Source organism: Phalangium opilio, unplaced genomic scaffold, assembly GCF_054372755.1.
Source record: "Phalangium opilio isolate 3A_F unplaced genomic scaffold, DU_Popi_V2 ptg000043l_1, whole genome shotgun sequence".
In the NCBI taxonomy this organism is placed as follows: Eukaryota; Metazoa; Arthropoda; class Arachnida; order Opiliones; family Phalangiidae; genus Phalangium; species Phalangium opilio.
Window position 1 is genome coordinate 2791630 of NW_028324167.1, and position 871 is coordinate 2792500.

Here is an 871-nt window from a genome sequence, read left to right on the forward strand (position 1 = left end):
ATGAGACGGGGGTTAAAATGGTCGAATGAAGTATGAATTCTTACCTCATGAGGTACATGTATGAATCCGGTGTTGTTTGATAGATCTGGTCGTGCTAAACAACAGAATATAAAATCTGACTGGAAAATACGCGGCTTAGGTTTAATCTGACGGCCTGATTCTTGCGTCAGACTATGACAACTTCGTGCCTCATAAAGCTAGATTCCAGTGGTGGGAATTTGGCGATTTCTTCCCTAGACCAACCTTCCCCTTCTTTGACGCAGAGGGCGACACCGGAAAATCCCGCTTCACCTTCTCAGAAGCTTTTTGAAAAATTCTCTCCTCTCCCTTCCCCGTCCAAGAGTAGGGGTGTTGGAGAGAAGAAAGGGGTGAGTAACTCAGAGAGGCTGAAGGTCTAGGTTTCGAAGTGGTATTCCCCCTTCTCAACTGTAGGTTTCCCCCCTTAGAAGAAAATTTTTCCTTCTTTGTAAAAGAAGGCGCTTGCCTCGGAAGGAAAGTTTACCTTCTTTAGAAGGAAACCTACTATGGTTGGACTTAAGATTCCTAGAGAGGGGACAGCGCCTTCTTTTTCGAGAAGATCTCCTCTCTCGGAACCCAATCTTCCTTCTTTTGAAGGGAAGGCCAATGTTAAAGAAGGTAGAGGAAAGAAGAATATTTGCGAATTCACATTTTAGATATAAAAGATTTATTATCTCAGAAAATTAACATTAATTTTTAAGGCAAAATAAATTAATTGAACTTTATTAAAAATTAAAAATATATAAATATATTACAATTATAAACAATATTTAATAACACATTTCACTTTAAAAAATTTGTTTCACGGGCTGCACGATTGTGGCACTGGTAAGGCGACCATGAGATATAGGAT